This window comes from Pongo abelii, chromosome 1 (genome assembly GCF_028885655.2).
Source record: "Pongo abelii isolate AG06213 chromosome 1, NHGRI_mPonAbe1-v2.0_pri, whole genome shotgun sequence".
Taxonomy (NCBI): domain Eukaryota; kingdom Metazoa; phylum Chordata; class Mammalia; order Primates; family Hominidae; genus Pongo; species Pongo abelii.
The window spans coordinates 140221007-140233631 of NC_071985.2; the positions used below are offsets into that span (position 1 = coordinate 140221007).

The window sequence follows — 12625 nt, forward strand, 5'->3', positions numbered from 1 at the left end:
TGCCTGCCTCAAAATGTTAATTTTAAAATCAGGAAAATTTCCGATGTTTCTGTTTGGGTTTATAGGGTTTATATTTAATATAAAAATTATCAAAATTTTTATTGATCTTCTTGAGACCTTTAAACATTTATATTTTATATATGTATTTATTTATTTGAGACAAAGTCTCACTCTGCTGCCCAGGCCAAGTGCAGTGGTGTGATCATGGCTCACTGCAATCTTGACCTCCCGGGCTTAAGCAGTCCTCCCACCTCAGCTTCTCAGGTAGCTGAGACCACAGGCATGTGCCACTACACTTGGCTAATTTTTAATTTATTTGTGGAGACAAGGGCTTCCTATGTTGCCCAGGCTGGTCTCGAACTCCTGGACTCAAGGGATCGATCCTCCTACCTTGGCCTTCAAGGTGCTGGGATTACAGGTGTGAGCCACCATGCACAGCCCCTTTTTTTTATTTTTACAGATTTAGGGGTACAAGTGCAGTTTTCACTACATGGTTATATTGTGTAGTGGTGAGGTCTGGACTTTTAGTGTAGCCATCACCTGGATAGTGTATATTGTACCTAGTAAGTAACTTCTCCTTCCTTGCCTGCCTCCCACCCTCCCACTCTGAGACCTTTTAAAAAATACTAGTATCACTACATCGATGTAGCAGAAAAAGATTAAGTATAGTCTATAATAGGCTGTTTTCAGAGGAGTTGGGAATTTTCATGTGGTAGGTTGACAATTTCATTTTCAAATATAATTTCTGCCTTAATATTTTAGTTAATAGAATTTCTTAAATAGGTAATAAGATTAGTTTTAGGCAGGCAATAAAATCCTCAGGGTCATGACATATTCTGATATGCTGTGTTTTGACTTTTATGTTCTACAGTTAGTTTTAGCTTACCTTCTTAGCAGTGATGTATAGTTGTCAGAACATTTAGGGCTGAATGTTCAGTATCTTGGCTCTATCATTTATTAATTAGCTAAGGGATCTTGGGTAAGTTGTTTAACCTCTATAAGCTTCAGTAAAATCTATCTCAGGGTTATGGTGAAGATTAAATAAGATAATGAATCTAAAGTCTTGTCACAGTGCCTGGCACATAATAAAGCATATAGTAAATGATGGTGGTAGCAGCAGCAGTAATGTGTCATTGTGTACATGTTTTGCTTTCCTGAAATTTAGCTGTAAGGCAGGAAGGATCAGAGAGAGATAGAAATATGTTACATGCCTACAGATAATATTAACTTGGAGAAACATGCCATATAGACATCTAAGAAAAGATAATTGTCGTGTTACCATTATTTCCTCTTTTTTCCCTTTCTCTGTAATTCCTACTCTTGTGTTTTTATATTTCTTCTGAAGCCAGTGCTCTGTGTATCTTTGCAGCTTCCATCTCTCTCTGATAGTTGTTAGCTTAAATAAGTGAAAGACATAACTTGAAATTCTTCTTTTTGGATATGTTTTAAAACCTGTATTCCATTTTAATATCAAGTATTTTGGTAATACTTATAATATGTAAGACATTGCATGGGCATTTATGCCCATTTACAGAATTGGAACAACAATTCTTATAACCTGTTAAAAGATGGAAGATAGGTATTACATTTGTACTAGTCTTAAATCCTACTGTAATAGGATATTTGTACCAACCTTAAATCTTACTGGAACTAAGCCATTTGTGGTAGCACACATCTGTAGTCCAAGCTACTTGGGAGACTGAGGTGGGAGCATTACTAGAGCCCAGGAGTTTGAGACCAACCTGGGCAATGTAGCAAGACACCATTTCTTAAAAAAATCTTACTGGAACTGGTGTAAATATTATTTTTAACTCTCCACATATTAATTCAGTTGTGTATCAGGTTTTTTATGGGCTCAGAGTTTCTAACTCCTTGAAAACTCCTTGAAGTGGGAGACATAACGATGTATACAGATACAAATTAATGACCTTTTATATTTTCATTGATACAGCATTTTGAAATTTGAGCAAACATTTTAGGATGTACTTCTCAGTTTGATATATTGCTATTTATTTTGGAGGCAAATAAGAAAAGAACTGTGGATGCATTTGGCTTTACAAATACTTAGACAAATACCCACTAAAAAAAAATCGTGCTATAAGTCTGCACACTCTGGTTTGTAATTTTATTTAAGCAAAGTTGCAGTTTAAATAATGATCCCTGAGATATAATTACCTGTCATTCACCTACCTGCCAATTTCCCCCTGAGTGTATGGTTTCTATAAAACTTACAATGAAACTTGAGGTACTTGTAATAGTCAATTTGAGACTAAAAATATAAATAATTAAAAAAATGACATAGGTGGTAGAGCTTAGAGGTCTATAGAAATTACCTATTCATTAATTCTTTTTTTTTTTTTTGAGATGGAGTCTCACTCTGTTGCCCGGGCTGGAGTGCAGTGGCGCTATCTCGGTTCACTGCAGGCTCCGCCTCCTGGGTTCACGCCATTCTCCTGCCTCAGCCTCCTGAGTAGCTGGAACTACAGGCGCCCACCACCACGCCCGTTTAATTTTTTGTATTTTTTTAGTAGAGACGGGGTTTCACCGTATTAGCCAGGATGGTCTCGATCTCCTGACTTCGTCATCTGCCCGCCTCGGCCTCCCAAAGTGCTGGGATTACAGGCGTGAGCCACTGCACCCGGCCTATTCATTAATTCTTTATGCCACTTTTTTTTTTTTTTTTTTTTTTTTGAGACGGAGTCTCAGTCTTCGCCCAGGCCGGAGTGCTGTGGTGCGATCTTGTGTCACTGCAACCTCCACCTCCTGAGTTCAAGCAATTCTCCTGTCTTAGTGTCTCGAGAAGCTGGGATTGCAGGTGTGTGCCACCACACCCAGCTAATTTTTTTGTATTTTTAGTAGATACAGGGTTTCACCATGTTGGCCAGGCTGGTCTCGAACTCCTGACCTCAAGTGTTCCTCCCACCTCAGCCTCCCAGTGTGCTGGGATTACAAGCATGAGCCACTGTGCCCGGCTTCCTTCAGCCAACTTTTGATGTTTAGTGTATACTAGCTGTTGTGCTTGTCATTATGGAGGGAAGACTAGTACTCTCTCTTATTCAGAACAGGAAAAAAGAAAAAAAAGATGCTTTTAGGCTCCAAGTCAGCTCCCTTCTCAGCTGTGCTGCTAACCTGCAATCCTGACCTCAGTAATGATCTCCTGATATCTTCAGCATTATGTTGCTCTCTCCCTTTTATTTCCTTACTTTGTATCTTTTCAGATTAGAACATATTTTTCTTGTCATGACAAAGGACTCTACAAAAATTAATTTCCCCTCATTTATGCAAAATAATACATATTTAAGAAAATTTGGAAAAAGAAGTATAAATAATATTAAAAATCACAAAGTTAATGTCTTATATTGAATTTTATTGTGGTAATTGCTTTTGGCAGTTTCTGTTACTTCTGTTCTCTTTATAGTTTAGCCAGAGCAAACTATTAAAACTCAGTTTGGTACTTGTATGCTCATGTTTATAGCAGCATGATTCCCAAGAGTCAAAAGGTGGAAATAACCCAAATGTCCTTCAGCATAGAGATGAATGCATAGACAAAATGTATGTGGGGGGGGGGCGGTATTTGTATATGTATGAATATGAATATGAATATTTAGCCACAAAAAGGAATGAGGTTCTGATACATACTACAACATGGATGAACCTTGAAAACATTATGCTAAGTAAAATAAGCCAGACAGAAAAGGCTAGTTTTACATATGATAAGTATGATCCCACCTATATGATATATATAGAATAGGCAAATTCATAGAGTCAGAAAGTAGATTAGAGGTTACCCAGGGATGGAAGAAAGGGAAATGGATATGGTATTTCTGTTTGGGATGATGAAAAAGTTTTGGAAAGAATGCTGATGGTTGCACAAGACTGTGAATGTATTAAATGCCATGAATCATACATTTAAAAATAATGAGAATGGCAAATTTTATATGTTTTACTATAAATATACTTTTAAAAAAAGTCTATTTGAAACCGTTAAGGACTTGTAGCTAGTTCACAGTTTTACTTCTGAGTGAGTCTTAGGTGTCTCTCTATATATTGTTCATGCTCCATCATTTTTTCAAAAAAAGTACTGATCATGTGAGTGGTGAGTTTGTTGACAATTAAATTTTCTTCTTGGTTTTCTTTTTTTCCATAAATATGGATCACTTATAATGAAAACATTTACACATAAGAATTACTTTTTTTTTTTCTTTTTGAGATGGAATCTCACTGTTGCTCAGGCTGGAGTACAGTGGCATGATCTCGGCTCACTGTAACCTCTGCCCCCTGAGCTCAAGCAGTTCTCCATACTCAGCCTCCTAAGTATCTGGAACCACAGATGCGCGCCACCACACCCGGCTAAGTTTTTGTATTTTCGGTAGAGATGGGGTTTCACCATGTTGCCCAGGCTGGTCTCTAACACCTGAGCTCAAGCGATCTGCCTGCTTGGGTCTCCCAAAGTGTTGGGATTACAGGCGTGAGCCACTGCGCCCAGCTAAGAATTACTTTAAAAACAAAATTACGTTAGACAGTATTTATCTTCTTTAGGCTGCTGTCTAGTGTCTTTTTTTTTTCTATCTCCTCTTGATCATCTTTCACCTTTTTTTTTTGATGTGTGGATCTCATTCCTTAATTATAAGTTTTATGTAACCACATTGGAGATAATTAGAAAAAAGAGAAAGAACTCTCTCTGACCCCAAATTTAGTATTCTGACATAACCTTTATTTTAATTTTGTTGTATTTTCTTCATGTCTCTGCCTATATCTTTGATCTAATTTGAATATATGTGTAATTTGAGTTCTTTTTTCACTTTTTGTTGCATTAACATTTTGCATGTGGTCTGCCTGATTGTTGTCTTAACCAGATTTTTTTTTTTTTTTTTTTTTGTGAGACAGGGTCTTGCCCTGTCACCCAAGCTGGAGTGCAGTGGCTGAATAATGGCTCACTGCAGCCTCTGACCTCATAGACTCAATCAGTCGTCCTGCCTCAGGCTCCTGAGTAGCTGGGACCACAGGTGTGCGCCACTATGCCCGGCTAATTTTTGTATTTTTTGTAGAGACGGGGTTTTGCCATGTTGCCCAAGCTGGCCTTGAACTCCTGGGCTCAAGCAATCCACCTGCTTTGGCCTCCCAGAGTGCTGAGATTACAGGTATGAGCCACCGCGCCCAGCCTTAACCAACTTTTTAAAACAAAATTACAAAAGGCTTACATGATACTAAAAAATTTTAAATACAGAAGTCGCTAAGTAGGAAAGTTTTCTTTCTGTTTTTATTTCCCTTGCTACATTCTCACTATCTTGAGGTAGCTGTTAATAGTTTCATAGCCTATCAAAAAATGGTATTATATTATATGTATATCCTATTCTTTACCTATATTTGATTGGCTCCATCAAATTGGGAACCATGTTATTTTTAATGGCTGCATCACATTCTGTTGTATGGTATGTCATAATTTATTTGCTTATTTTCTGATTGATGAACATTGTGGTTATTACCAGTTTTTTCTTATTATAAATAATTATGTGATTTTTTTTTTTTTTTTTTTTTTTTTTTGAGGCAGAGTCTTGCTCGCTCTTTTGCCCAGGCTGGATTGTGCAGTGGCTCAGTCTCAGCTCACTGCAACCTCTGCCTACCGGGTTCAAGTGATTCTTATGCCTCAGCCTGCTGAGTAGCTAGGATTACAGGCATGCACCACCATGCCCGGCTAATTTTTGTATCTTTAATAGAAATGGGGTTTTGTCATGTTGGCCGGGCTGGTCTCAAACTCCTGGCCTCAAGTGATCCACCCACTTTGACCTCCCAAAGTGCTGGGATTACAAGTGTGAGCTACCGTACCTGGCCTGATTTTTTTTTCTTTTTAAAAATAAGAGATCTACTCCAGCCTTAATTTTAGTACATAAATCCATATACCTATACTATTTATAATAGGAAGTTATGTAGAATCATCTAAATTTTTTTTATTGTACAGATTGCCACAGCATAGGAATTCATGACTTTAAACTTACTCAAAATTTCTTCTGTAGAACAAAGATAAAACTCAAAACTGTAGAATAAAAAAAAAACCTCTTCAAAAATTAGTACTTTAACTTTACATCATAAAAGACTGTTTGGCAAGCCCAAGATAAACGTTCGTTTTTGACTTAGAAGCCAATGTTAGGCCCAGAATCTACCATAGGTCAAATCTCAAAACAGCAAATTGGAGTCTGTCCAAATTTTCTGTTGTATTGAATATTTTTGAAATATTTGAACTATTAGCCAGGACGTGAGCATTTTTGTCATACAGGGATTTGTTGTAACTGAATTTGACGCACATACCGTCAAAGTGTTTAGTCCTCGCAGGTATTCATGGTGTATTGAAATAGATATTCAGTCTTCCTGGTGTTGGTACCTGAAGAGTTCTGATGTCATTTGGATCTCTTTACTTTTGAATGGAAGTTTACAAAAAGCTTACCCAGAGCTTCAAGTCACAAAGCAGTCTGGGTCAGTTATTACCCTTACACATAATCACCTTTCAAAGCATGAGGTAATACAAGGGTAATGTTCATTTGTCTGAAAGCTCTGGTTATAAGAAACATTCAGACAGGGCTTAACTTCTGCTCCTGTTGTCAGTGAGGGACATCCCAATACCAGTACGCATGTGCCCAAGGCCCTGAACACTAGTTTGGAAGCCAGGAGGACACATCTGTAGCTTGTAAGATGAGGTGTGGATGGTAGATACCATCTGCTAACAACAGCTTGGTTGATACAGGATGGCGATACAGCGGTGAGGTCTATGTGACTGACATGCTGAGGTTGCTGAAAGTGAACTGGCTGTGAGGGCTGGGAGACTATCTAGAACACACTTAGTTGTGCCATTTGAGGTCCTGCTTGTCCTCTCTTTGCTTCTTTCACATCATTATCATGAGCAGTCAATAGCTGTTCAGTACACTGCGCTAAGAAATCCCAGGAGTAAGCAGTAAGATGATGTAATGATGTAGTCTTGTAGGCCATGTTGGAGAAAGACGAAGTATAATCCTCGAAGAAGCCATACATGTAGCAGCTACTGAAGAAAGTGCATAATTTAGAAAGGGGTAATTTTGCAACAGTACTTCCAGGAAATCTGCATATTTGGCTATGTAGTGTTTAATCTTTTCCAGGCAAATCGTTGGCCAGCCATCATGATCTGTTTTGTGTACTGCTTCAGAGAGAACAAATTCAATGAAATGGGCAGCTGTTGGAAGGCAGAGGTCCATTCCACTGATAGGTTTCTAATAATAAGAGTTACACATGTAGCAAATTTTGTTTTGTTAATACTACATTCATATTAGTCATAACACTTAGGCTGTTGAGCTGTTCCAGCTTAGGCACACTATCTTCTTTTTCTTCAGATTTACTTGCTAGAAGCAGATGGGAAACTGCAGCTAAATACAGCTGCTAGATAGAGATGTCATAGCAATCCATAAATAGTTCTAGTAAATAGCAAGATGCTGGGGTAGAAAGAGCGTGACGTGATCACTCACAATGGCAGTCAAGTCAGCAAAATACTGGCTGAGACTCAGTTGAGGGGACTGGCCTTTGTATGAGGGCAACTTCAGCTCTTTGTACCAAGTGCTCGGTGAATATTGGCAGCCAGCTCTCCTTGCCATCACCGCCTCTCCAGCTCCCTGGGACCCTGAGGTGCATGCAGCCAGACGCGACAACTACAGTCCTGCCCCAAGGCCCTCACAGCCCCAGTCCCCTTGGCGTCGGCCCCGCTGGTGCTGCAGACAGTCCGCTGTGAAGCGCCAGTCTCAGCTCTGGCCAAGCTCCCCCCATTGTTAAAGGACTGGCAGGCGGCTCCCAATTCTGTGATTAATTTCAGCACGTAGATCCTTGCTTATTTGAGTATTGGGACAGATTTCTGAGTCAGCCCATCGACATGTATCATGGATACTTCCAAATAGTCGTTCTAAACAGCTGTATTAATGAATGTATTCAGCAATAATGTCTTTAAAAATACTAATTTCCTTTAGACAAAGCATCAGTTTTTTGTTTTTGGGTTTTTTGGTTTGTTCGTTTTGTTTTTAAGATGGAATCTTGCTCCGTCGCCCAGGCTGGAGTGCAGTGGTGTGATCTCGGCTCACTGCAATATCTGCCTCCTGGGTTCAAGTGATTCTCCTGCTTCAGCCTCCTGAATAGCTGGGACTACAGGTGTGTGCCACCCACGTCCGGCTAATTTTTATATTTTTTAGTGGAGACGGGGTTTCAACACATTGGCCAGGCTGGTCTTGAACTCCTGACCTGTAGTGATCCACCCACCTCAGCCTCTCAAAGTGCTAGGATTACAGGCGTGAGCCACTACAGCTGGCCCAAAGCATCAGTTTTTTATAATGAATATTTCAGATGCAAAAAAAAAAAATAAAAAATACCTAATACCTATGTTCACATCACTCATCTTAAGAAATAAACATTATAAATGTACTTATAAACATAATCCCCATCTTCTTTAAGATATAACATTATACTTATATGTATGTTTATAAATAGTGTATCATATAAACATGCCCTTTTACATCTTCATTATTGCTCAGTTTTGTGTGTTGAACATAATATGTCACATGAGGTCATTAGCCTCCAGGATGCCTGTCAATGGTCTCCACCTCCTTATATTTATGCTGTTATGTGCTTTCTTCCCATGTTGAATAGGGCTGACTTGTGTAACCAATTGAATATTACAAAAATGTCAGAGTGACTTATGAAGCTAAGTCATGTAAGCATTTTCTGTCTTGCTTTCTTGTTCTGGGGGAAGCCAGTTGCCACAAGGTAAGGATACTCAGCAGTCTTATGGAAAGGTCTGCATGGTGAGAAACTGAGGACTTTTGCCAATAACCATATGAGGGAGCCATCTTTGAAGCAGCTCTTCCAGCCCCAGTCAAGCCTTCAGATGACAGCAGCACTAGCCAAGATCTTGTCTGCAAGCTCATGAGAGACCATGAGCCAGAATCGCCCAGCTAAACTGTACTCCAGTTTCTGACATACAGAAACTGTGAGATAATAAACATTTAATGTATTAAGCTACTAGGTTTGGTAATAATGGATGAGAGAAAGAGACTTGTAATTGTTTCCATATTTGCCTCCCCATACTTCATTACTAGTGAGCAATTTGAAGACAGGACAGGAACCATATGTCTTATTTTCCCACTCAATGCCTAGCCTTATGCCTATGTTTAGTAAGTATTTGTTGAGTGAAATTGATAGTATTCTGGTGGAGGCAAAAAAATTTAGAAGGGATATTAAATCCCTAAAGCTGAGATAGCCTGATGTTTGAATCATGAGTCATTGTTGGATAGCATGTAAAGACCACATTGTTTCTTCTGAATAGTAAAAGTAAGCCTCTCAGCTACTAATGCTACCCTGGCTATGGGAGTATGGCATTGATTTTGAAGTTATGGCATGTGGCTTCTACTTCACTATTGTTCTCTGGGGCTTGGGTTGGGATACAATCTTTTCTGTAGACGACTTTCATTTCAGACTTCCTTCTAGGCATATTAACTGAAGCTAAATTTTTTTGTTTTTCAAAATATGGAAGAATGTAAAAGACCTAAAGTCCTGTCAGTTTAGGATTTTGCTGGCATATGTAGCAAGAGACAGTACTTAACAATATCCTAGTGGATTATTTTTATAGATTATGGAGAGACAGTATTACTACAGAGGATTATACCTAATTATATTCAGAAAATATATTCCAAAATTAGATTCCAAAATTAGCTATAATTTTGAGTCACACATTTGGTACTTTTTAGTTCTTGTAACCTGTGTTGTTTAATATGGAGGCCCCTAGCTACATGTGATGAGTGAGCCCTTGAACTGTGACTAGTCTGAATTGAGATGTGGTGTGCGTGTAAAATTCATACTGAATTTCAGACTTAATATTAAAGAAAGAATGTAAAATATTACACTAATAATTTCTTCATATTCCTTGTCTATTGAAATAATGTTTTGAGTATATTGGGTTAAAAAATATAATTTCATTTGTTTTACTTGTTTTTACTTTTTAAAATATAGCTACTAGAAGATCTTAAATAACTGATATGGGCTAAAAATGTATTATATAATTTCATTTGTTTTACTTGTTTTTACTTTTTAAAATATAGCTACTAGAAAATCTTTACTGATATGGCTTGCATTTGTGGCTTGGCTTATATTTCTATTAGAGAGTGCTTTTCTATTGATTGATTGATTGGTTGATTGACTGGTTGATTGAGATGAAGTCTCACTGTGTAGCCTAGGCTAGTCTTGAACTCCTGGGCTCAAGTGATCCTCCTGCCTTGGCCTTCCAAGGTGCTGAGATCACAGGCCTGAGCCATGTCGACTGGATGAGAGTGGTTTTTAACCCATCAAAATGTTCAGTTCTTCAGGGCCTTTGTACATTTTCCTTCTTTTTTTCTTTTTTGCCTGGCTCTTTGTTTATCTGGCTTCTTCCTGCGTATTTCATAGATCTTAACACCTTAAACGTTGCCTCCTCAGAAAGGCAGTCCTTACCCACCCTATCAAATTAAGTTCTTTAGTGTTTTGCCCTCATGTCATGTATCCTTCTCTGCATTTATTTGTTCACTATTTGTCTGACTTCTTACCTAGCTCTGTGAGGGAAAGGACCATGTCTATTTTGTTTATGACGACACTTTTAACACCCAATAAAGTGTTCTTTTAGAAAGCAGATTCTAAATAAATTCTTGTTCAATGAGTGATACTGGTATAACTAAGCAGTGGGCTCACTGCTCGATGCTCATAGAACCCAATACTATGACACCGGCTTTTGAGAAAAGAAAAAGGGCTTTATCGTGAGCTGGCAAGGAGACAGGAGTTTAAGAAAGAAAATATGGAGGAGGATGTCATAAAAGAAATTAGGAAAACAGGGCTGTGCTGCACTGCCGCCCCTCGGCATGCGCAGGTTGACTCCCCGCTCCCCACAAAAAAGGAAGAGTTCCCAGAACTGAACAACCTGCTGTGCTTAGCACTCCGATTGGTCCTTTTCTAAATTAAAAGGGCCCACCAGAGTGCTAAGCACAACAGGTGAAAAAAATATCTATATTAAGACATTTCATTAGGCTGGGTGCAGTGAGTGGCTCACGCCTGTAATCCCAGCACTTTCGGAGGTCGAGGCGGGCAGATCACTTGAGGCCAGGAGTTCGAGACCAGCCTGGCCAGCATGGTGAAACCCTGTCTCTACTAAAAATACAAAAAGTAACCAGGCATTGTGGCACGTGCCTGTAATTCCAGGTACTCAGGAGGCTGAGGCAGGAGAATTGCTTGAACCCAAGAGGCGGAGGCTGCAGTGAGCTGAGATTGTGCCACTGTACTCTAGCCTGGGCAACAGAGCGAGACTCCGTCTCAAAAAAAAAAAAAAAGACATTTTATTGAATTTTCACAACTAAGGGGCTAAGGAGAAGATAGAGAAGTTCCTAGAGGTAAAGGAAAAATGGGTTAGTTAATAAAATTAGAGTAGTTTCAGGCTCTTCAACAAGAATACTGGAAGCAAAAAGACAATAGAGGGCAATATCTTAAAAAGTATAAGGAAAAATTATTATTATTTTTTTAAGGCAGGGTCTCTCTCTGTTGCCCAGGCTTGAGTGCAGTGGCGTGATCTCGGCTTACTGCCAGCTCCGCCCCCTGGGGTCAAGCAACTCTCCTGCGTCAGCCTCCCAAGTAGTTGTAATTATAGGCATGCACCACCACGCCTGGCTAATTTTTTGTATTTTTAGTAGAGATGGGGTTTCACCATGTTGCCTAGGCTGGTTTCGAACTCCTCAGCTCAGATGATCCACCCACCTTGGCTTCCCAAAGTGCTGAGATTACAGACGTGAGCCACTGTGCCCGGTCGGGAAAATTATTTGTAATCTAAGAGTTTATAGTGCAGTCATTTTCAAGTGTAACAGTAGAAAAAGCATTTTCACATATGCAGTGTGTCAAACTCACCTCTCATGCAACCCCTTTCAGGAAGGTAGTAGAGGAGGTACTCCACCAAAGTAAGAGTGTTTTGAGCAAAGGGAAGACATAGTGTTTAGGAAACAAATGATCCAACCCAAGAGAGGTGAAAGGAATACCTGGGATCACAGTTGTGTACCAGGTGTAGAGCAACTAGTCCAGCATGGGGCAAGTCAGAAGGTTGCAGAAAGGACTTGTACAAAAATATAAGATTGATAGCACATGTGATATGCTTGAATATGTTGAGGAGATTTATATAATTGGATGAAATGCGGGTGAATTTATAAGTACAAATAAAGCTAAACAATTAAGACATTTATTAATTCCAGGGAAAGTAAAAAATTGGTCCAAGAAAGTAAAAGTAATCACAGTATACCTCATAGAACAACTGTGACTAAAGTTACATAGTCATGTTAATGCATACACTGAATATTGGTGTAACCAAAAATATGTTTTTTATTTATTTTTATTTTTTTGAGAGGGAGTCTCGTTCTGTCGCTCAGGCTACAGCGCAGTGGCGTGATCTCGGCTCATTGCCAGCTCTGCCTCCCAGGTTCATGCCATTCTCTTGCCTCAGCCTCCTGAGTAGGTGGGACTACAGGTGCCCGCAACCATGCCTGGCTAATTTTTTGTATTTTTAGTAGAAATGGGTTTTTACCGTGTTAGCCAGGATGGTCTCAATCTCCTGACC

The 12625-nt window shown here is 39.2% G+C and overlaps 1 protein-coding gene and 1 pseudogene across 3 annotated transcripts in view; one reads left to right on the forward strand and one right to left on the reverse strand.

Moving 5' to 3' along the window:
* Window positions 1-12625, forward strand: part of EVI5 (ecotropic viral integration site 5) — a 277149-nt gene that overhangs the window by 22533 nt on the left and 241991 nt on the right. The gene's annotated exons all lie outside the window — the stretch shown is intronic.
* On the reverse strand, window positions 6496-10608 carry LOC129057905 (cyclin-J-like; annotated as a pseudogene).